At 38.7% G+C, this 24,941-nt stretch overlaps 1 long non-coding RNA gene across 1 annotated transcript in view; it reads left to right on the top strand.

Annotated features, from left to right (window-relative positions):
• The first annotated feature begins 6,342 nt into the window (after positions 1 to 6,342).
• The window catches only part of LOC140700410 (uncharacterized), a 58,084-nt gene continuing 39,485 nt past the window's right edge, over positions 6,343 to 24,941 (top strand). Inside the window, exons 1-2 of the long non-coding RNA XR_012078800.1 lie at positions 6,343 to 6,527; positions 14,710 to 14,851. This is a non-coding gene — a long non-coding RNA (uncharacterized lncRNA). The remainder of the gene's footprint in view (positions 6,528 to 14,709; positions 14,852 to 24,941) is intronic.

The raw sequence follows: 24,941 nt of genomic DNA, 5'->3' as shown, positions 1-24,941 counted from the left end.
AAATTTGTTTCAAGGTCTAACTGTAACAGGAGGATATCATGTTGTACACCTGAAACTAAAATTTTGTATCAGTTATAATTCAATAAAGGAAATAAGGGTATCCAAAAAAAAAAAAGAAAAAGCAATATTTAAGAATCATACTACTCTTTTACAACATTTATTTATGTCATATATCAGTATTCTTTGTAACATTCCTAGCACCAGGAACAAGATACCTATAAGTGAAGCTTATAAAATTTACTATTATCTTTTGAGACAGTGTTTTTGTTCCAGCCTCAGCTAATGATATGCATTTGATATCATGAGGTTTCTACATGGCAGGCCAAGAGATTGTGAAACAAATCTAGTCCTTATTATGCTCTGAACACATAGCATCAGACTTAGACTGCTAAGGAGTGAATATTTCCTGAATGTAAATTGCTTTCAGATGGAGAAAAATACTATTTTTTTCTAGATGAACAACTTTTCCTTTCCAGACTTTGGCTAACTGGGCTTCTGTTATCACATAGTTTTTCAGATGGAGTATAAAATCATGATTGAAATTTCTAACAAAATCTGGAGATTGGAAGATTCAAAGTTAAAAACATCAATACTAACTTACACAAAGTCCACTTTACTGGAAATGTAAGTAAATATTAGAAAAAAGATTGTAAGTAGAAAGTCTGTAGAAAGTTCTCCTATCAGTAATGACAGGTACTATTTATGTAGCCTTTACTGTTTGCCAGTCTCCAAGGGTTTCACACAGATTTACTCAAGGATTCCTCACAACAGGTCTGTGAAGTAAATACTACGATATACTCATTTTACACATGAAGGGATTGAGACACGAAGAGGGATGGTAATTCAGATAAAGACAAAACTAGATTTTCACTCAGACTCTACAGGCTCTTAGATCCTATCATAAGAATTGTTGTTATTATTACTTACTATTATTATTACTGTAACTTAAGATAGCAAAGGAAAGATCAAGTCACTAATAACCAGAAAGGTTTTTCGTTTTTGTTTTTCCAAATCTAGGTTACTTTCAGGTAAAGAGATCAAAGATCAAGGACAGTTTTACTCTCAATCAGAGCAGGATCGAGTTTAGGCAATGTTATTCATCGTGTAACATATTTTTAAAAGTCCACTAGTACAATGAAAATATCTTTTGTTTCCTTTGGAGAATTGCTCCTTGTACAACAGTTTATGAGGAACATGACAATCTTCGAATCCCTTAAAATATTACCAGACAATTCATAAATTTGTTCCAGCTATATGTCACAACATGCCTTCATATATCCGCTGATCTCTAGCTCTATTAACTACTTGATAGCTTCCAAGCATGCAAACATACTCTTTTTCTTCTCTTCCCATTTACGTGGGATGATTCCTGTTTTGGGGAAGGTTCCTCCAGCATTTCTGTGCCTTAGAACTTTTCTATAACATACGAGATCATAGAGGTGCCCTTCTGTCCCTAACTTGATGGTGGATTTTTCATATTGTGTTACAGTGAACTCAACTGATATTTATTGTGTCATTAACCTAGACTGGATGCTGGAGGTAAGGTTAAAAGAAATAATTCCATTTCTTAAACTTAAAATCTAATAGGGTGAATAAGAAAGTAAGCAGACCATTTCAGGTTAAATGACTACTCCAGTTAACTTGACATTTATAGGATTCATGTGGCAATGGAGCCATTAAACGGTCAAAGATTGATTAGTGATGCAGTAAGATCACCCTACTAACTCCTTTTACTCAGAGACCACTCTGCTGTCATGATACAGTTTTCTCTGCTGTATATCAATCAGTCTCTTAATTAAAGCTGACCTTTCATTTAGTCTTTAATATAAGAAGCTAATGTACTGACTTAGTAACGACAGAGTTAGGCCATCTTACCCAGCAGGTATGGGCCAGGTACAGGGTGAAAGTCAAGTCTTTTAACTTGGTATTTGTCATAAATAAGGTGCTACTTTGTTATTTTTCAACTTATTTAGGACCTGGACAGGGAAGAGGAATGATATTTATTAGGGCTCCTAAAAAGTCCCGATAATAACACAAGGAAAATAAAAAAGAGTTGTTTTTGTAAGTGGTCATGCTGATGAATTTATAGAAGAAAAACAAATGTGTGGATAAGCTTTTGGTGAGGTTGGCTATTTGACCCTGAAACTTGGACTTCTGTGGGACAGTGAGGCATTTTCAGCTTGGTACAGTGTAGGGACCGGGTCGATTGGGTTTTTACAATTGAATTGAGGCATAGGAAAGAGACTGTGAACCTTTGGGTACCTAGCATTTCGACTTTGGCTTTATCCACAGCTGAGTGGTTGTTTTTATGGAGCAGTGGTTCCCTAGATTAGCAGCATTAGGGCATTCTCAATTTGGCTGCAGTTAGGATCACCCGGGGGCATCTCAGACAGAATTGTTGAGGGTAAGACCCTCAACATCTTGATTCCAAGATGCAGACAACGTTGGGAACCTTTAAGCAAAGATGAGGACGTTTGGCAATTTGCAAGTTTTGGCAACCTCGGCAATACCTAAGATGCCTGTTTGTGGGGAGCAGGGGCAAGAAGCATACATGAAAGCCAGAACAGCATGTCAGTTACAAGCTATTGGGTTCAAAGTGCAATGGACTGGATGTGTGTGCCCTCCCCAAAATTATATGTGGAAATCCTAACCCCCAGTATGATGGTATTTGAGGGCAGGGCCTTTGGGAGGTAATAAGTTCACAAGTGTGGAGCCCTCATGAATGGAGTTAATGCCTGTCAGCCAAGGGAGGCTGGAGAGGGATTTGAGGTGAGCTGTGCAACTGGAAGAAGGTGTGAGGAGCCAACATAATGCACGAGCAGCCAAAATGGAGCAAAACAGCACTTTATTGCAGTACAAGCGGGTGGCGCACGCGGCGGGCAGCCCCCGGGTGTATGCACTTGTCCTTTTATAATGCAAGTGGCGCATGCGTAGTGTCCATAATGCTGACTCACGCTACTGGCCCATGCGTGGTGTTTATAATGCTTATTCATGCTACTGGCGCATGCGTACATTTACCTCTTTCCAGGTGCAAGCTATTGTGAACTTTGTCCTGGGCCCCGCAGCATACTTACTTAAGGCTGCCAACACTCCCCCTAGGTCATGGGGACCCTGGCCCATATTGCGGAGCCCTGTGAGAATAGCACATGTGCCGCCTTGGTTTGCAGTGAGAATATCTAATGCCATCCTGTTTTGTAAGACCACCTTCCACGCTTGGGTGGCCTCATATAATAATTCCTCTGTGGCTTTCCTAGTAGCATTTAATGCTGCTGATATGTGCTGAGCTAAAGATTCTATCTGCAACTCTACACTGATGGGCCCGGCCCCAGGCAGGAACAGGGCCATGAAATAAAATCACCAAGCTGCACGCTTTTCACAGTGCCACTGGGTGTGCAGCAGATCCCAGTTCATGGGGCGCTCTGTTAAAGTGGGCCGATGTTCCCAGGTGAGTAAGCTTTACCCCAAGTACAGCACCCTCTCCATTCAGCTGGGCGATATGACCATCCGTGGGTGCCACATACCCATAGATACCCTGGCGGCAGGAAATCAGTGGGTTTCACGCCAGTCAAACACCAACCATCCCACCAAGTGGAGGCATTTACATTGCGAGTGAGGTTGGCACGTAGTCCTTTGGGGAGCGACCCCATTGTGCAGTTTGGGGCCTCACGTTCAAACTGCTGCTCAATACAGAAGGGGCTTAAACGTGTCAATTTTATATGAACAAGTACTGCCATAGAGCAGATTCCCCTGCCTTCTAAGTACTGCCATGGAGCAGGTTCCCCTGCAATAGCTTCTCTAGTGGGCTTATGCCAGAAGGCTTCAGTGGCAGGGTGCGGTGCTACTGCAACCTAACTGGGTGGACTGCCCTTCCAAGAATAATCTGTATACCAAGCAGTTCCCCGGGGGTGGCTTTTTCCCTTTGTGAAAGGGACTAGGTGCGGAGTCCACCCCCTGATATGGGAGCGTCTGTACAACAGGCGCAACAAACTCCACAGACCCTAACACCTGCTGCAACTCTGCAGCCAAGAGGCTGGTGGCGTATTGGGCCCTCTGTTCTAAATAAGCACCCCACTTCATCAGAGTTGGGGTCTGTGCAGTCCCCTATCGGGGTTGCCTTGCCCATGTGTGTATCTATCTTGCAATGGGGTATGCGGTCTGTACCTGGACCTCTTGCCTCCCTGTCAGGGGTTCAGTGGCTATCAAGGATGCATACACTGCTAACAATTGTTTCTCAATTAAAGAATAATGATACTCAGCCCCTTTCCACAACTGAGACCAGAACCCTATAGGCACCTTCTGTTGCCCATGTTTTTGCCGTAAGCCCGAACCATATCCATCATCGTCCACATGGACTGTTAACCAGAAAGGAAGGCTGGATCTATAGTGCGCAACGCTTGCACTTGGGCCACTGCCCTCTTAGTTTCTACAAATGCACGTTTGGCCCCATCTGTCCAATCCCAGACTTCTCCCTTCATAATCAATTTATAAAGGGGTTTAGCTATTTGGGCCAAATGAGGAATAAACGCCTGCCAGTATCCCAGAAGACCTAAGTAAGTCTGTAACTGTTTAACCATCTTGGGGCGGGAATATGCCTGGATCTTGTCTATTACCGCCGCAGGCAGCACTTTATCTTACCCGACCAGACAACACCCAAGAATTTGACAGAATATCCAGGTCCTTGCACTTTGTCCTCGTTCACGGCCCACCACCAGCCCGCTAGGGCTTCTCGCAGCACTGTGGCAGTGGTTTCCAAATCTGAAAGAAAATCAGAGGTTAGCATTTTGTCATCTATGTAATGGAACAAATGAACAGTATCCGGTTTGTTCCATGTACCCAGCTCCTGGGCGACCAGGCCATGACACAGAGTGGGGCTGTGCAGCTATCCCTGCAGCAACACAACAAATGTCCATTGTCTGCCTTCCCAGATGAAGGAAAACTGTTCTTGGCTCTCAGGGGCTATATCTATAGAGAAGAATGCATTAGCCAGGTCAACCACACAGTGACAAGTACCCAGTTCATGGGACAGCTGGCCCATTAAATCTGTTATATTTGGCACAGCTGCATGCATGGGGGGTGACTTTGTTCAGTTCTCGATAGTCCACTGTCATCATCCAGGAGCCGTCTGGCTTCTGCACTGGCCACACTTGAGAGTTATATGGGCTATGCTTGCCCGAGTAATACCGGCTTCCTCAAGCTTTAAAATAATCCAGACTCTCATTGTAGCCTCTGGGAAACCAATATTGCTGAATATTCACCACTCGAGCAGCCTGTGGCAGACTCAGAGGTGCAAGATGAGGGTGACCCCGTATGACCGTTCACTACACGAACTCTCAGGTGAAATTCCCCTTGGGTCGTCTGTATTTGCAATCCTTGCAAAATGTCTGTCCCCAGGATATACTCACTACGGGGGATATATGTACTTCATATGCAGCAGGGGGCAAGCGGCCAATACCCAAAGTCAGAGTCACTCGTTTAACTCACATTTGCTTGCTTCCATATCCCTCTATATCAACCCATGTTCCCCGAAAGCCATCCGGATTTCCATGCAATAATGTAATTTTGGCTCCTGGATCTATTAATGCTAATACCTGCTGTTTGTTCATGGGGGACCAGTGGATAGTCAGTTCAACGTGTGGCCTCCGGTCACCTGGGTTCCCCACGTCCTGGACACCTTGGCCTTCCCCCTAATCTGGGAGGAGATCACGAGGGCCATTTCTTGGGCCTGTAGGGAGGTTGGCAATGGGGTATATTGTTGCTCGGGCTGTGATTTCTTCCATAGGACCATCAGGACCTCCAGTTTCACCAGCTGCTGCACCACGGGTCGTAGACTCAGCGGACCAGGGGGACTGGGCTTACTGCTCTCGGTAGGTGGTGGAACTGGAGCCATGCAGGCGTCCTTACTGTCATACTGAGTCTCTGCTCGAGTTCCTCCTCCTTGTGCTGCAACTGCTCCACTTGTATCTGTAATTCATGCAGGCTTCCCTGTCAGAGGAAGGGGGAACAGAAGGGGCACTTACTTCATCCTGCCGTCTGTGCCAAGTGTCCGCCGAGGGAGGCTGGAGAGGGGTTTGAGGAGGTGAGCTGCCCAACTGGAAAAAGGCGCGAGGAGTCAACATAGAGCAAAACAGCACTTTATTGCAGTACAAGCAAGTGGTGCGTGCGGCGGGTGGCCCTCAGGTGTATGCACTTGTCCTTTTATAATGCTAGTGGCGCATGCGTAGTGTTCATGATGCGGACTCACACTACTGGCGCATGCGTGGTGTTCATAATGCGTAGTCATGCTACTTGCGCCTGCGTACATTTACCTCTTACCAGGTGCAAGCTATTGTGAACTTCGGCCTGGGCCCAGGCCTGCTCACTTACGGCTGCGGACAGCGCCCTTCTAAAACAGGCCCCAGTGAGCGCTCTTGTTCTCTTTCCACCGTGAGGGGTTTGTGGAGAAGTTGGCAGTCTGCAGCGTGGAAGAAGGCTCTCACTGGAACTGACCTTGCTGACACGCTAATCTTGGACTTTCCGCCTCCAAAACCGTAAGAAATTCATTTGTGTTGTTTATAAGCCAGTTTTCAGTATTCTGTTGTCGCTCCACTGAGACTCGTAGATAACTAGGGACGGCTGGGGGTATATTCAGCAGAGGCACCTTGGCTAGCTCAGGCTTCCAAGTGCAGGCTAGCGCAGTTCAATACTCAGATGTAGTGTTTCCGGAGTGACAGACATGGTTCAGGTGATAATTCAGTTATAAAGTAAAGTGTTCATCGCTCTCTACATTTTGCTGTTTGACTTAAAACTTGAAGGCAGCTCCTTTCAGCATGTATTACTCCTTACCTGTGTAGGGTTACCAGTTTTAGCAAATAAACACAATATACCATTTACGTTAGAGAATTACTTAAAAATAAATACTATTTTAGTACAGGTAGATAAGTATGTGTCCCAGTTACTGCATGGGGACCTACTTACACTAAAAAAAGTGTTGTTTATCTGGATTTCAAATTTAACTGGGCTTCCTGTATTTTATCTGACAACCCTATATTCGTGTGATTTAATAGGTGTTTTAGGCCTATGTTGGTAAAATTATATTAGCTGTTCCAAATTCTCTTTTGCATTAAGGGCTAAGGGGGAAATTGAAGTAAACTGTCTAGTACATGTAGCTTGTCTGTGAAATCAGGTTATTGAAAACATTCAAAGAATTGCTTAGCGAGCTTATGGTAGGCAGGTTTGTAGATGCTGCTTGTTCCTTAAGAAAATATGTTTAAGAAATGTGTGGAATTCAAAAACAAGTCTTTTGCCTAGCATATGACTGAAGTATAAATCCATACTAGGCTTCTAGTGCCACATATATCATTCGAGGTTTTAATTCAAGAATCTGAGTGATTTTCCAACTGAAATGAACATGGAATGATAAACATAGCTTTCAAAATACAAAACCATGACATTCATACAAGTGCAAAGTGAATGTATTTCAATGACGTAAGTTAACTCATTCATGAGAAAACCATTAAGATGTTAAAACTAACTTAAAGAAAATATGAAGGACACACAGACACATATGAAGGCGGCTGAAATCTGCTAATAGAGCCAAAACTAATTAATATAATATACATAGGGCAATAAAATATAATACTTGGGCTCATATTTTTTACAGGGCAGAAATCAATTTTTTTTCTGTGAACAAAAGTTGTTTGCATATATTTATCTTACTATCATATTTTCACCACTTAACTTCTACACCTAAGAGTTGTGAAATAGAATAATCAATAGAAAGACAGCCGGAAGTACAGAACACTATACTGACCCAAAAGTCACTGAAAAAACACCCAGTAATATCTGTGGTCAAGTTCGAAGTCTTTGAAAAACATTCCTGACAATGATAAGGCAAAAAAATTTTTTTTCCGGCTGGGATGGGGGAACATCCCTTAGCAGGTATATTCCTCAGGCCCTGGGGCTTTTAAAATGCCTTCTCACAGAGGTAAGGATGCTTTGTCACCAGGTAGAATATATTCAATCCTCATTACCTCTAATTTTAGGCTGAAATGATTATATCTCTCAGTGTAATAATTGTTCCTGTTTCTTCTCTGTTTTCTTCTTGCATTATAATTTTTGCTTTTGTTTTATTTTCCCCTATGGTATTTTCAAGCTATCTACTCAAGTTTGCAATAGATGTAACTGCCTTTCTTTTTCAATATTTCAATCTTATCCCTATTTCAATTTTACTTTGCATAGTAGTGGGAACAAGCTATAAAAAATGAATAAATTTCAGCAATTCAGTGATTAAGTTATGTTTACACTGTATTTTCTGCCATCGGTCAGTACTTTCTATTCTCCAACCCCTACATCTAAATTGTGTCTAATGTGCTAGCATGGCTTTTTGGGAAGGCATATGGAAGTGTTCAATGTATTTCTCCATTGAGATATATTTTAAATTCCATTGAACATGGTCATCCTCCACACTGGCACTTCTGAGGTATGATCTTTCCCAAGTGGTCCCCCACCAAACAATCTATGATTGATGTACTGATGGTTTCATTTTGTCAAAGCTTCAAGCTCTTTCTTTGTTAGCCTGGTCTTAGTATTACATTTGTGTCAGATTTAACCACGTAAGTTTGGTGTCCCAGCAAACTTTGGGGAGTTATAAGGAAGTCTATGAGGCTGCCTCTAACCCATCAACCTAGGCATACCAAATGTCAAAATCCAGTCTCCTTTGCCATGAAAAACAAAGGATTTTTAGAAGCTTGTGCCTCCTGTAGACATACAATGGAAGTAGTGCATAATTTCTTTCCGTTTGAGAACCTCAACCCATCAGAAGAATCTTTCTCCATCCCCATGCTGCTGCACAGTGCTCAGCCAGTGACAGAAGTGGAATATATATCCGCAGCAGCACCCCGGTCTCTGATCTGTTGATTCCCTTTTAGACATTCCTTCTTATCCTAAGCCAATGGGATCTTCCTCTGGTCTGGGCAAGTGGGAGAAATCTGCCTTTTCTTTGTGATATACATTGAAGTATTACAGGGGTCGTCTTTTGTAAAAAGCAAAAAGCCTTGTCTGAGGACTATATTCTTCAATGTCAATTTGAAAGTCAAAAGCTGAAAATTCCTCCCCCCCCATATCCCTGCAGTGACCACTGTACACTTCAGATCTAAGCCTTGGGTTTCCTAGCTACCTCTCCTAGGCTGAAGCACAAAGAAATTATGTGTAGGGGGGAAAAGTAGGGAGGTAGCATAATCAGATTTCTGCACATGTAATCAAGAAACTCTACTAACCCCTGTAGTAAATGCTGAGATGCACTCTCCCCCTCCCCTAGATTCCAACTTCAGGAAAAAACACTCTTTCTCCTGGCTACCGGGAGTGTGGCTGGCCAAAGCTTTCTCTCAGCTTAAAGAGCCTCCTCATCTAAGGTTGGACCAGCTCCCCAGGAGCAGCCTGTATTTAAGGACACAGAGGAGAACAAAGGCCCAGCCCTTTGTCTCAATAAATACTTCTGAAGACCATTCCAGCTCCAGAGCTTCTTCAGGGATCTGCTGAGGCCTTTGTTATGAATGCATTGCGCTTTAAAGCTTTCCCTCTGCCCAACACTGATTCCCTCACTTCTTTAGTGTGATTCTGAAGAGCACTCCCCAATAAGCCTTCTGAATGCAGATCTCTATTATAGGGAAATCTGACTTACAAAAAACACCCTAAATTAAAAAATATATATATATACATATATATATGTATGTATGTGTGTATCTCCTGGCTAACCAATAATTACCTATTTGTCATAAAAAGAAAAATCAAGAGACAATAGTCCCCAGATTTAAAAAAAAAAAACTTTTCCTTCCTTCCACTCAACGTTTTTTTGTTTTGTTTTGTTTCCATTTTTCCTTCTGTCTTAACTCTTACGTACCACTCTGATGTATAAGTCTGATCATGGGGAAGAGGAGTGTGCAAGGGCCCTAGAGCCCCACTTAGATTCCCACCTTTTACCCTCCAAGGACAATTCTAGAGGACTCCAAGGAGTCCCAAGGCTTTGGGAAACACCTTTACAATATCCCCTGCTTCGGCTACTTTAGGAAGCAGAGATCTCACCATCCTACCGGGTCAATGGTTCACACATTGAGCTGTTATACCCACATATGCACATTGCTTCAGCATGGTTTTAAGCACATGCTTTTATTTTAATAAGTGTTTATTAACTTAGTGAATTTATAATCCACTTTCCAATCACTTAAATTTTATTTAAGTACCTCTCCAATCCTATTAGTAATTATAAGATCAAAATAATTACAGAACATTGCTGTTAGAGCTGAGACATAATCCTGGACATTTGGTAAAATCTGTAAATATTGTAATCAAAGGCCTTTGAGAAAAGGAAAAATGTGTTTTTGTTGAAGTGAATATCTGTTATTTGTTGGCCATCTTTTGGGAATAAAGAGGAAAATCCCTAGCCACCCAGCAGCCTTATTTATGTAAAAATAAATGCATTATATCCTATGTTTTTAACTTTTCACCATCATACAAAAAGGATTCTGAAGACAGTTCTGTATTCTAGAAGTCAGGAAGGTTGATTAACTTTCTAGGAGAAGTTTTATTATAGTAAGAAATATGGAGAAACTGAGACGATGTTGATAAACACATTATCAAGACACTCATGTCTTGCCATGGTCCTATGGCTTCCACATTTAGACTTTGTGGTAGACACAACTGTTTGCTGCTTAACAGCCATATGAAAAATCATTCTTGTCAACAGAAACCCAGTCAGTTCACCATCACACAGCTGAAACCATCCATCAGGAGTGACTGCCCTCCTGCCTAGCTCCGTGGAGGAAATCTTGATGGGTACAAGCCAAACCTAGTAATCTCATTCTCATTGCCTAAAATTAGTCAAGGTGTAGGCATGTGATAAAATGCTAGCCAAAAAGAACTGAGTGAGAATTTGTTCTGGCTGGATATAGGATATTTCTCTTCACACACATGCGCACACACACAAGCCTAGAATCTACCTCCTCTGGACGTTTTTGAATGAAGACATAGATACTTAGAATTACAATGTCTGTCTTGCAACAGTGAAGGTAAAATCAGTGAAATTTTACATAATTTTAACAGATCTGATACTCCTAAGCTACTAAAACAATCCTGGCAATACTATTCCATGGGAAAAAATCTTGTAGAAAAGAATACGGCTTTCCTTATTTAAGCCCACCTTAGCTGGGTGCTCTGTAACCAAAGTCATGAGTATCCTTACATGTATTTCACAAGCACAGACATTGAGGGAAGTTTGAATCTCCTCTTCACAAAGCCCCTGGATCTCTCCTGCTGACTTGAGAAACCTTAATATATCCAGCCAACTTTTTTACTTTTGTGAGATTATTCCATGTTCAGCAAACATTTGTTGGGTATTTATCACATATATGTACACTGTTTACTTCTGTTGCTTGTATAATTGTAAACCTCTGAAGGATTTTAAACAAGGGAATGTATTAGTTTCCTAAGGCTGCATAACAAATTACCTTGAATTGGGTGGTTTACAATGACAGAAATAGAGCCTCTCACAGTTCTAGAGGCTAGAAACATGACATCAAGCCATACTTCCTATGGAAACTCCAGGGAGGTGTCTTTCCTTGCATCCTCCGAGCTTTTGGTGGTTGCTTGCATTCCTTGGCTGCATCGCTCCAGTTTCTGCCATTGTCTTCAGCCCAGCTAATCCAGTATGACCTCATCTTAACTTGATTACATCTGCAGACACCCTATTTTCAAATAAGATCACATTCACAAGTTCTGGGAAGACAAGAAGTTTAGGCGAACACTAGTTAATCCAGAATAGGAGTGATGTGATCTAATATTTGAGTTTCAAAAGATTGCTCTCAGTGCACAGTGTACCACTTTCCTGTTTCTCTAATATTCTGTTTTTCTAACTTAATGTAGGACTGGGAATCTGATCACTAAATAAACTAGAATTATATGTAATAATTCCTATGACAAGGACAAAAATCATCATTACTCAGAAAGCATTTACATTAGATAACGTGTCTGTCTCTTAGGCTTCTTTGTGACTACTGTGTTCTTACTTTCAGATTCTACCTACTTTCTCGGTGGGTGAAGTTGCCCATGTGTTTTTCAGATAGATGAGCTATTACTGGCTATATACAATTTATGTGTTATACCAGTATTCATTCAAAAATACTTATTTCCAGGTACTGTCATAGGCTCTGGGAATACAGCAGTGAATAACAGTAACAGCAAAAATAAGAAAATAAAGTCATTGCTCAAGTGGAGCTTAAATTCTTAAGGAAAAGTGGGAAAGCTGGACATTAAGCAAATATCTAAAATATAGGTAAATAAAATAATGGTGGGTAATGCCAATGGTACGAAGGAAAATAAAAGAGAACATGAAAGAGAATTAGAGGATATTTCATTTTGGATCCAGTGGTCAGGGAAGACATCTCAGAGGACATGACATTTGGCGGAGCTGTGAATGATATGAGAATTAAAAGCCATTAATGACCCCGTATTTTCCTCAGGATACAATCAAAACCTCACATTCTTAGAAAGGCCCTTTGACATCTTGTCATTGATGAATTATTCAGCTTCATCTCTTTCACTGGGTAATATAATTAAGTTTTTTTTTCAAGTATCTCTTACGAAGAGCAACATGTTTTCCGTCAGTAAATCTTAGAATATGACTTGTATTCTGAGTTAAAGCAATTTAACTTTAGAACACAGACATGTACACATAGTATTTTATTTAATGTTTTCATACAGTGAGAACTTAACACGTTTCAAATTATGAGCAACTTTTTTAAATTGCACTATAGTTGATTTACAATATTGTGTTAGTTTCAGGTGCACAGCATAGTGATTCAGTTATACTTACATATTTTTCGTATCCTTTTTAATTACAGGCTATCAGTAGCTTTTAAATGTAGTTGCCTGTGCTATACACAAGGACCTTGTTTTTTATCTATTTTGTATGTAGCAGTTTGTATCTGCTAATTCCAAACTCCTAATGTACCCCTCCCCCCACTTTCCCCTTTGGTAACCATAAATTTGTTTTCTGTGTCTGAGTCTCTTTCTGTTTTGTTAATAAGCTTATCTGTATCTTTTTTTAAGATTCCACATATAAGTGATACATGATATTTGTCTTTCTCTGTCTGGCTTACTTGAGCAACTTCTAATTATTTTTAAACCTATCTTTTAAACCTGTCATATTTAAAAACTATATTTTATGCAAATCCATAATTTTGTTTGGCCTTTTTAAATACATAATTTATAAATTTATGTGTTGAGTTATTCTTAATAACCAAATTCATTTAAGCTATTAAATTTAATATTTTGAAATCCTTTGTGTGTTTATTTTTCTCACATCTCATGACACAAACTATAGTTAGTATTTCAACTTTTATATATCTCAGAAGAGTTCAGATCCTTTTGCATTCAATGACAAGTGACAATGATAAAACATTTCGTATGGAGAAACTGAAAATTGATCAACATAATGCAAACAGAAATTGAATCTCTATAATAGCAATTGGACAAAATAACTTACTATATCTTCCTAGGCAAGGGTCTTAAAAATCAATTAAATTGAAATGTTTCTAATGAAAAAAAATTCTAGTCACCTCTTAGACACATATGTTCTCAATTATTTGAGACAAAATTAGCAAGTATAGAATTATTGTACGTAAGTCAAACTGCTGACAAAGTAAATGCAAAACAGAAACTCAAATATCTTCAGTAGCACCATCTTAAATTACAACATTGCATGACTGTAATGGGACAAACTACCAGCAGAGGGATGGCTTTAGTATTAATTTAAGACTGAAGCAAATAGGAGCCCCAAACACAGGCCAAACAAAATGTAATTAATATGAGACCTTCATGAGAGTCAACTTGCACAATTGCAGGTGCAGTGAGTATTAAAATATTGAACTACAATATGTGTGTCATGGTTGGTAGAATAGTATATGATAGTAATTGCAGTGTGTGAAAATTATTTAATATTCCATCACATACACATGACTCATCTAGCACACAGAACCTATTCTATAATCTAAGTTGGAGATTGCAGCACAGATTTGGGATGTATGTTGCTGTGGGGTTAGGGGTACAGGGCTGAGAGCGCTGCAGAAATTTTAATTGTGTCAGATGTGAAGAGTTGCCTTTAGGTTGAAAGGTCTTGGAAAGGGAATGAGGGTGTTCTGCAAAGTGGAGGAAGGCGCATTGTGTATCCCCTCACACACAAACACACAAAAATGCTTAGCCCTGTATGGGCTCAGGCCCTAGCTGTGGAGGACCCAAGGAGATTGAAAATTTATTGTGCAGGGTGCACATGTGTGGAGACTTAATTCCTTAGATACATTTTAGGTTCTTTGCTAATTTGAAAACTATCCCTTTGGAGTGGTGGCAAGGACAGGTGGGGGCCCTTTTGGCTTCTTGTGTTAAGGTCTGTGCGGAGAGAAACAGTCCATTTTATCCACGTTAACAGGGTATGTACACCAACATGGTCCATTTTATCCATGTTAACAGGGTACATACATACATCCTTTCTTACCTCTTCCTGCAAGGCCAAGGAGCCTCCCTCCAGCTCCCCAATTCCCCTTCCCCTGCCTGCTCGCTGCTGTGCCCTGGAACAGGTTTTTCAAGAGAACCCTCGAGTGTTGACTCAGTCTGTCAGTAATCAGCACTTAAACTTTCTTTGGTATCTCTTCCCTTTTTCTTCTCCTTTTTTTTTTACTCTAGTTTAACAACAGAGCCTCAGCCAACAACTGCCTCCGTGCAGGGAACCAGCTGTTTACTGAGTCGGGCTGTGCAAGGCACACAGCTGTCCTACTCCCCTGATTGAGTCAGGCTAAAGGAGTCAACTCCTGTGTCTGGAAACTAGGTCAGTATATGCCCACCCACCTGCCTCTCTCATGACTTCCTCCTTAATTGATCCGAGTGCTCTTCACCCTCACTGTAGGAATGTAATCAGTGTCCAGATTAGAGGATCCTGACTTGGTCGAGGGAAAAGGATAGTGAGAAAGGAGTGAAAGCATGGAGGGCAGTGGGAAGACTAAGATTAAAATGGGAGGGAATGTCTTCAGTGTCCTTCGGTATCTGTCAGATACCTGTCACTAATGATGTCATTTAATGGTGAAGTCTTTGAAGAGATTAATATGGCTCCTTATAGCTGCATAGCCATAGCTGTATCACAGGGAAGAGTCAAACCATAACTTCTATAAATCAGTAGATGGCTGGAAATTATTAGAATAAGTTAGACTAAATTGATTAATTTATGCCATAACTTAAGTCACATGTTATACACTTTTCAAAAACATAGTTTAAATTATTTCAATAACAAAAGGTATGTTATATGGCGATTCACATTTATATTGCAGTATTGATTATGCAGTATCCTGAATATTAACCAAGTACCTAAATGAGCATTTTTAAAAGTTTCTGACTTGGATCTAGATATGTTAACAATTTTGAAAAGCACAGAAAATTGAAATGGCTGGAAGTGTCTCAGTTATTGTGTATAAATTTGAAATTCTTCCAATAATCTTGGAATGGTCAGGTTACAAGTAAACTAATATTATTTAACTATATAAAGAGTTTCTATATAACTATATGCTTCTAGTTTATTGCAGATGATAATAACTTAATAATACTATTTTCCTTATGAAATGACAAGTATGAGTATCAGTATATTAACTGATGTCAACTGAACTCATAAAAATGCTTTTCTCAGGGCAGAGCACATAATCAACAGATTTTAATTTCTGTAGACATGGGAAAGATATGTATAAGCAAAGAATGAAAGTAATTTGTCACCAGCTTTGGCTTTGTTTACTCTTTTTATATTGTTATCTTTTTGTTCTCATTTCTGGTTTTATATGGTAGATTTTAAAACTGAAAGAGACAGAAAAATAAATTGATATAGCTGTAACCAGGTATGGAAGGTCTATTATCTAGAGAGTTTTAGAATGGGATGTTACTTGCATTTATCTGTATCTCCATTTTTCTTTTAACTTCAAAGTTTCATAAAGGAGAGGTCGATTCTTGATTTAATACTTTTCTGAAATTTGTTGGTCTGAGGTCATCCATTGTTCAGGGATTCCTAAAGAATTTATTCTTGTCTGATAGGAAGTCTTGTTCTCTTTTTTATGGTAAAGGAACCACATTTCATCTCACAGCAGACATAGGCTTGCTTTCCTGGAGTAATTCCTCACCCCATGATTTTGCTTCTTGCCACTTTTATCTCAAGACTAGTGAAACTGAGCAATCCCCGGATGGGCTTTCTCAGTAACAGACCCCTTCATGTTCTCCACGCCTCACTGAAAGAAAAACTTCAGCCTCCTGAACCCAGTTGAGTTTCAGAAGGTCTGGCTCAAGAGTTAATGATCAGAGGAATGAGAACATTCAGAGACAAAGAACAGCTGTCAGACAGGAGAACTGGTAACAATTTAAACAAAAGGTCAGCCATATACTAGAGCCACAGGACTTCAGTTCATCCCTGAAGGACATAGATAGCACCATCTGACACACCTTCCTAAGTTCTTATGGAAACCAGTCTCCCACCAGATGAAAACTGCTGACTGTAGGCATGTAGAACTCAGTCTGGTTAGAACCAGAAGGTTGATGATTGAGATTCCTGAAACATCACCCTGTTACCTCACCATCCACCAATCAGACAACTGAGCACAAGCTGATCTCACACCCTGCTACTCTTTTCCTCACAGTCTTTCAAAGCCCTAACCTAGAGCTGTTGGAGAGTTCATGGCTTTTGAGCACAAGGTACCCATTCTCTTTGCTTGGCACTTTGCAGTAAACACTGTGATTCCTTTCGCCACAACCTGTTGTCGGTGATTTGGCTTTGCTATGCGTTGGGCAAGCTGACCCAAGTTTGGTTTGGTAACACCAGGATAGGTTATTTGGTCGATGCTGACATAAGACTTTGTCCTCTTTTTCCTTCTAGAGCACTTAAATTGTTTAGCATGGTTATTTGTTTAGTGTTTGATCCACCCACCAAAGTGAAGTCAGTGTTTGTGATGTGAAATTCTCAGTACTAAGCATTTTATATTTGTTAATAACTAACTCATTTAATCCCATGAAGTGGTAATTTCAACAGATGAGGAAACTGAGGAAAGAAGCTACTAGCCCACGGTCATGGAACTAAGTGGTGGACTTGGGTTGGCTTTTCCAGAGCCAACAATGTTAGTCTACAAGCTACACAGGCTCTGATCTTGAATAGTCAGCTTCAAGGGACAAGGCCCGCCTATTCTTGCCTGTGCTATATCCCAGTGTATAGCACAGCATGTACATTTAAAATGCAATCAAACAGCTGTTAAATGAGTTATTAATCGTATTTTCACACTTTACTAGGATAAAGACAACCATTATTAAACATTGTGAGCTCCTAGGGAAAATCATGGGGGGCAGTCTAGAAAAGCAGTTAAGACCAGGGGTCATATCGGTCACCAGTCATGTGATCTAAATATAATGATATGAGGATATAAATAGAATTTACATCATAGAATTGTAGAGAGAATAATAACATGCAGTGTCTGGTACAGAATTTGTTCCCAATTAATGTTAAATATCTGTTAATACCATAAAAGTTCATGGTTTGTTGCAGTAAAAGGATTCAATAAAATATTTATATATTTAGATCTGTCTTTAAGTCGGGAAAAGGCAAAAGTGTCTTTCAGTATTACAGCAAAGTGACATTTCCTACCAGAGAATTCACTTGTGGGTATTCGGTGCAATCCTTTATCCATTAGATCTACAGATATTTATTAAGCACTAGTTACAATTATAGGCATTTTGATTGTTACTGAGATACCGGAGAGAGAAAAACATTTTTCATGGATCATACAGTCTTATGAGAAGAAAGGTGAATACTCATTACAAAGTCAGACATAGGACATAAGACATACAGAGCAGTGTGGAAACAGTAAATGATGTTTTAGATGACTAGAAATATACTGAAACAATAGCATACATCTATTGATTTCTAGAATGTAACAGAAAAAAAAGAGGAAAAACAATTCAAAATAAAGATGTAGATGAAGGGCCTGATCATTGGGCTCTTGTCATTCATGTGAGCATTCTTGACATTTATTTCAAATCCTCAGACACTGCTTAACCATGCTAAGTCAGGGAGGAAACTGTGATAAACTGCAAAACATCATACTTGACCTGGATCCCATCTTAATGTTAGGTTCATCCCATTAACAGAGAAAAACCAAATAAGCTCTAACTTTATAAACTGCAAATGAAGTATAGCCATGTTTCTGTAACTTGTCCGTTGTCTTTTACTTAAAAGGTATGATTTGAGTGTAGTATGTTTTCAAACAACTGTATAAGTAGGTCTACATGCCTGCACTATTTTCTACACCTTCCAAATCTGATATAATGTTATGTACACCAGTAAATGGACCTCAGCCACTTCCTATTTTGCAAGTGCTCAGCATTTCAGTCTCCAGTTCCCCAAGCAACATCGCCAATCCAAATTCTCATGGCTGTATTATGGATCAAGTTTCCTTGTATTTTGACTTCTTAATTCAGTGTCCATTGTTCAGTGGTATGTTCTTCCTCATGATTTCTCCCACCGCAAGCCCAGTTGTTTCCTGGATTTGTTACACAGAGCAGTTTTGCTCTGCTCCAGTATCTCCTTTAAAAACTTGTGTACCTGTAGCCATCACTCCACTCAGCAAAAAAAGAGCCCTCTTGTTTCTCGAACTGACCCCTTAGAAACTAGTGCAAGTTATGTCACAATTATAAATACACACACACAGACTCACAGACAACACAGATCTGACTTGATTGTTAGCCAGAACAGATGGATTATATATAATTATGAAGTATTATCTGTTTTCTTGTTAATAGAATGATCTTTATTTTTTCCTTATAACTATTTGAAATATTACATTTACATTAGCTTTATATTTTAACTTGGAAACAGTCATAATTTTTTTATAACTCTTAGAACACCTTAACATAAATATTTGTGAGAAGAGATTTGTTTAAGCTTCTGTACCACAAGTGCTCAAAAGTAGCTGCGGGAATTGCACACAGACAACTAGACAGATACTACTCTGGAAGAGCCCTTGGCGACAATGGACTAATTAATCTAATTATGCTCTTCTAAATAGTTTGTTTTGGACCTATCTTATGGATACAGATTCTTGTTAAAGCATTTCAAAGAAGGCTTGTTTTCTTCAAGTTTCATGAAGTGTTTCATTACATTAATAAGAACCTTAGAGTATTAAAAAAAAAAAAGTGCAGCTTTCATCTGAGTCATGAAAAGAAATACATAGAATTACCTATAAAGCAGATGGCCCGTTAATCTAAACAACGATCATTCCAGGTACCCAGAGACACAAAGACAATTATTTCAGAAACATCAAATTTTGAAATTTACTCAATTTACAGTAAAAGCAAAAATGAGATACACATTTCCCAGAGGAAGCCCAGAGCTTGTGAACATTTTTATTTTTATCATTAACTGTAATACAGAGAGCATACAAAATAGCAGTAAACAATTGTGAGTGATCTTTTTTCTTTGGAAAATAAAAATGCTCATATTGCTTTTGTCATTAAGCAGACAAAAAACCAGAAAACTTGATTAAGCCCTTCTGTCCTCAGCTAACGTCACATTATTTCCTTGAACTCTAAGCTTTGTAATGGTGTATCGTACTGAAACTTTCTTTTTTATTAATCTTCCCATTCACCCCTGAATTTACTACTACTGATTTTTTAAATTCTAGTGGTTATTGTCAAATTCAGTAGATAGTTTTGTTCTTTGTGTTATTGATGTCTTTCTGAAAATGTTAGTGTTAATTCATTTCTTTTTCCTTGAAACATTCCCTTATGGTAAAACTTTCTTCTGGTCATTTTCTTCTATCTCTAGCTTCTCTTTTTCATTATACTCCTTATTTTACTTTTTTTCCCATAACTTTTTAGTAATTCCATAAAAATCAGTCCTTGGTCAACTGTTCTTATTCTACAGTCTCCCAAAGGAAATGACTCAACTGCCACTCAGATTAATCCCCGGGTCCTCTGGGGATACAGACTTTTACATTCAGTGCAACAGCAGCCACACCCTAATTTAGACAACTTCAGCCATTTCTCTAAGTATATACCCACCACTGTAGTCACTCCAGTCCATTCTCCATCAAACCATAAGAGAATTGTTTTGTAAATTGCAAATCACTTGTTCAAAATTCTTTAAATTTCATACTTTTCAGGAAAGATTGCAAACTCCTTACTTTTGTGCATATGAAATACAGCCCCCTTTTCACCAATTCTGTAAATTTTTTTTATCATAAGCTGTTTAATTAAATCACATGAAGTTTTCCCCTGTTTGTAAAACACTACCCTTTTCAGCTTCAATTGAGCAGCAACTGTTTGCCAAACACCTTCCATAGGCACTGGACCTACAAAGAGAAATAAGACATAAATTCTTCTGTTTGGGAGCTCTCAGTCTACTTGAGTGACGATGCCAAATAAGATAATTACAATAAAGAGTTTAAAGTGTTATAATAATGGAGAGATGTACATATTATTTAAGAGGAGAAAGACTGGTGTGGCTTCCAAGAAGAGAAAATACATATATTGAGTCTTAAAGAATTCAAAAAGTTTAGGTGAAAAACAAGATAAAAATGGGATACTTAAGGATAGGGATCATTTAAAAAATTTTTATCTAGCTATCTAGCTAGCTGTGTATGTCAATCAAACTTTTATCTGTAACCTGGTACTTTCTCTGAGCTATGACTTTTGTTTTAGCTCTCAGTATCTCCACTTGATGTCTGATATCTACTATTGTCATCAATATTTAATATTGACTAATGTCTAGTACTAATCTCTAAAACCAGTGGTCTCCAAATGTTCCTGTGTCTTTCTTACAACTTTCTATATTCACACTCTCCGCTTCTCAGAAAATGGGAGCTCCATTCTTCTAGTTGCATAGGCCAAAAACTTTTAAATCACCTTGATTCCAATCTGTTTGCTCTTTTCTCCATCTAGAAAATACTTTCCCCATCTCACTGTTTACTGCCTCATCTTCTTCAGATTTTTTGCTCAAATGTCCTTGTTGTTTTTCTGAAACTTACCCTAATTATTAGATTTTTAAACTGCAGACACTTTCCCAGCCATCTTTGTTTCCCATTCCTGCTGTATTTACTTCTGAAGTACTTACCATGTGATATGTTATATGTTTACCACTTGTTTGCTTATTAAACATCTTCTCCCACTGAAGTGTATACCCTGTGAGAACAGGCGCTTTTGTCTGCTTGGTTCACTGCAGTATAGCTAGTAATCAGGGAGTTACCAGCACATATTAGGTATTTATGAAATATTTGATAATTGAGGCAGTAGATATGTGAATTCATTATCAAACCATATTGCTGTTTTGTAAATGGTAGGGCTGTCTGAAAATACGAAGTTAAATGAACTGTACGGAAGTATTTTCCTACTTTATTCTAAAATAACTAAATCAAACCTAAAATAGCTCCTCTGTTGATAGAAGGTCTTTTGGATCTTGTACTTTTTTATTGAAATAAATAATAAATGGTCTTTGTCACCATGTATCTGTGCTTTAAAAAAATGTTTTAAAGAGGTACTCTGATAAACATTTTTTATGTATTGTTTCATTTAATTCTTGCAACCAGCCTATGAGATAAAGTAGATTAGTCGACTCAGTTAAGATTTGCAGAGCTTATGAACATGGCTGACTTGGCAAAGGAAAAGTTTGAATCCAGGCAGTCTTACCCCAGAGCACATTTAAGCTACTCTCCTTTATACAGCTTGATGCATGTAAAAGAACAGCGGTAATGAATACAACTTTGTCTCCATAAAATTAAACCACTTTGGATTCTTCCAAAGTCCCAATTCTGTAGAAAATATCTTGATAACCGTATATTTTTTAAGCATAAGTCAACTTCTTATGGCGTTAGGGAAAATGAAGACCAATGTTATATAGCCAAATCCTCTATATTTTATATACATATTTGGGCATATTTATTTAAAAAAATGTCTGGATATAGTCATATTTCCTTTGCTTTCTTTGTTAACGTTGTATGAAGATTTGCTGTTTAACTATTAAAAGACACAATTTTTTAATCTAGGTAAACTATCTTCTTCATTCAGTTTTCCTCAGTAAATTATACCAGTTCTTTGCTACCACATCTCATGAGTTAAAAAGCCTCTGGTCATGTTCAAGTTCTAGTTTTTAGTTAAAAAGTTTTAATGGATTGAATTTAAAAATTACTCTAAAATATTCAACATCTCTTTTCACCTTGTCTTTGTACTTCACCTTCAAAAAACACTTTGATAATCTCTGATGGTAAAGGTCTGTGTAGATCTATTTATTTCTAACTGTTTCAAAGAGCTGAACCGGTAGTCTCCTCTGGCCCAGATTTAATTAAATACAGGTAGAATTTCTAATTTTCCATCAAGTTGATTTAGCAATATTGTATTCCTCTAGAGCAGTTTGGCTTTTTGTTGTTGTTGTTGTTTTTACTTGACAGCTTGTGTCAAAATCGATTCTGATTCCAAACAGATGGAATTTTCCCCTTTATTTTGCATGCTTAACTACCCAAAGACCTGCACTAGACAAGATGCAGCTAACTCTTCCTTCTGATGATTCTTGTCTTAGGCATTTCAAACCTCAGAGTTCCCTCCTGAGAAAATTATGCTCAGTCACTATAACTTCTAAGTAAATGGATTTGTCTTCAAATGTGGTGGGATCTTTTTTTCTTCTTTGTGAACAGCAGATTATTCTCCTTTGTACTAAATTAATGTCTGAGGGAAAAGAATATCAGAAGTTTGGCTCACACAATATTCCATTTCCTTGTCAGTGTCTACCAGGTCTTTTTGGCAGAAACAAAAAGGAATCACAAGCCACTTTGAATAAAACGTGCTGTATTAATCAAAAGGAAACACCAACACATTAATTTCACTTCCACAGTGTTAAAATTGTAGCCATGACAAAATATGGACTTAAAACATTGCTTTATAACAATGTCTTCAATAAGCCCAGTGCTTTACCAAAATGTTACACACCTCATGTTTGTAATTAAGCTGCCATACTTGCATTGAGTTACTCCAAATTCTTTTTCATTTGTAAGCAATACAGACTTTTAAGTTACATCTACTGAGTTTTCCTATAGGGAAAAAAAAAAGAAAAAAAAAACTAAAATCTGCAGGCAGATGGTCAAGCCTATTTTGAAAGCCAGACTGAGAGTGTTGAACCTCCCAAGTTTTCTGACGTTTTTTCCCTGCGGTACGTACTGGTACACAACACATGTTCCGGTGGGAGGACAGGTTTGTCATCCCCTCGTGGACTAGCTCTGATGTATGGACAAGTAGTGGTGGAGGGAGGATTTCCTTTTCACCTCACTAGCTTTCACTGTTAGTTCAGTTTAAGGCATCTTTTGAAGGTTTTAATCCATTGAAAAAAGGGGTTGTCTTTTCAAGGTAGGTAAGGTTTGAGTAATCCTTGAGGTGACCAGTACAGCAAGCTATGAACAAAATGCCCTGAATTCATGGATTTAACATAAATTCTGAATGTAGTTAATGAATAATTTCTCACTTGAATGGAAATGGGAAAACTGTCTGAATTGGCTCATCTTCTTTTAACTCTTTATCAATTAGCTTTGAGACATATAACCACTTCAAAACTTAGTAGCTTAAAACTGCACATTCAGAGTACAATTCTGAGAGTCAGTAACTTGGGCTGGGCTTACCTGCGTGATGCAAATAGTCTCCACTTGGTTCTCTCATTTTTGTGCAGTCAATCACCAGCCCTATTCATCTGGGATAGCCTCAAAGAATGACCACCCTCTACTCCCTGGATTTTCATCCAGCTGAGTAATTTTGTTTATCTAATAATTCTGTTGTTGAGCAAAAAGAGTAAGCACCAAGATATAAACACTCTTCAAGATTCAAATAGTCTCCACTTGGTTCTCTCATTTTTGTGCAGTCAATCACCAGCCCTGTTCATCTGGGATAGCCTCAAAGAGTGACCACCCTCTACTCCCTGGATTTTCATCCAGCTGAGTGGTTTTGTTTATCTAATAATTCTGTTGTTGAGCAAAAAGAGTAAGCACCAAGATATAAACACTCCTCAAGCTTTGGGTTACATCACGCTTGCCAGTGTCTCCTTGGCCAAAGTAAGTCCTATGGCCAAATCATAGGAGGAATAGAGCCATATGAGCATTTCTATAATCTGTCAGTGACTCCCTGCCTTTATCAATGTGCTGTAATCAACTAAGCTGTCTATGACTTATAACCTTGCTCTTCTCCACAAGAAACTTGTATCAGTTCCTTCAAAGATAATCCTATGACTAACTCTAGTCCTCCAAATACTGTAAGTATCCTTTCTAACAACCTTTGTTGTTGTTGTTACACTCCATGGTTATCCTGAGGTGCATTTTCTCTTGTTGTAGTAAGCTGCTAAAATTTAATTGGTTGGACTAATGATATATTCCTGTGGTCTTTGATCAGTGAGCTTTATTAGCATATGTTGAGCCTCTGTCAAGTGTTAGACAATGTGCCGGATGATAGCATGCAAACATACGTAAGGAATGGTCTCCATCCTTGAGGATTTGATAGTCTACTTGGCAAGACTGTTCTAAAATTTAAATTATGAATACTATAACATGGGTGATATGCTTTTGTGGTCCAGGAATGTGTGTTTTACAGGAGTTATTATTCAACCCTTAGCAAGTGAATTCTTAATGAGGATTTGATCCCTTCCTTATGAAGAAAGAATCCAAAAAATGACATGGAATCAAGGAGCACATTTACTTCAAATATATATATCATCTGCTGCCTCCTGCTGGTAGTATGATTTTACCAAAGAATCCACAGCAGAAGTTTTCCAGTTTTAGTGGATCCTCTCCCAAAAGAATTACTTTTTGTTTATTTGTTTCAGTTCTTCTATTTCTTTAACTTTTAACTCTCTTTTTGGGGTGGAATAATTAGGT

This window comes from Vicugna pacos, chromosome 2 (genome assembly GCF_048564905.1).
Source record: "Vicugna pacos chromosome 2, VicPac4, whole genome shotgun sequence".
NCBI lineage: Eukaryota > Metazoa > Chordata > Mammalia > Artiodactyla > Camelidae > Vicugna > Vicugna pacos.
Note: the sequence above shows the minus strand (reverse complement) of the source record. Positions and strands in the feature narration are given on the sequence as shown.